Source organism: Kryptolebias marmoratus, linkage group LG20, assembly GCF_001649575.2.
Source record: "Kryptolebias marmoratus isolate JLee-2015 linkage group LG20, ASM164957v2, whole genome shotgun sequence".
Classification (NCBI taxonomy): domain Eukaryota; kingdom Metazoa; phylum Chordata; class Actinopteri; order Cyprinodontiformes; family Rivulidae; genus Kryptolebias; species Kryptolebias marmoratus.
This window is the reverse complement of record NC_051449.1, coordinates 6,660,997-6,661,742: the sequence shown is the minus strand read 5'-3', so window position 1 is coordinate 6,661,742 and position 746 is coordinate 6,660,997.

The window sequence follows — 746 nt, the reverse complement described above, 5'->3', positions numbered from 1 at the left end:
CTGTAAGTGAAAAACGAGACAGAATGATAAATATTCACTCAGTTTTTTAACTGAGTGGAAAAAAAAGAGCATAAAATATCCACAAGGAGTGTAATGCTTATCACCCACTGCCAAAAGGTGAAGGCAGGCAATAATTTTTTGCCCATATCCTAATATCTGTGTCCATGTGCATCTGTTACCAAAATAAAACGACTATAGCTTGGTTAGTTCACAGATACTGAACTAACATTTCATGTGGTAGTAGCTGAGAGTCATTCACAACACATGTAATGCTTCCAAAACAGCTAACATAAGACGAACTTAGTCTAAACTCTTGGCGGGCGACACACATTCCTTTAAGAAATGCTAATCTGCTTGAGGTTTAAGAGGTCACAGGCTCCTGTGGTCCAGACAAACAAATGGCAATTTCCATATTTCACACAAACATAAGGTTTTCTCTAAAACAAGGTTTCCACCAAACCAACGTCTTTGCAAAGCGGGAATTTTAACAAACCAGTTGGCCGAGAGGTTGATGGGTGTAATTCTCCATTACGCTGCCCTTTTTGATCCCTTATATTTCTACAAATATATATCTTACTTGTTCTTTTGTGTTTAGCAGCAAATTCACTTTCACATTTCCACATAAACGTCTTCCCTGAGGTTCTACGCTTGCCCGATTCGGCCATATTTGTTTCCCCACGCAGACCACAGCAGCCATCATGTGACTCGGTTCGTTTTTTGCGCTCTGTTTACATTGAGCGCATGCC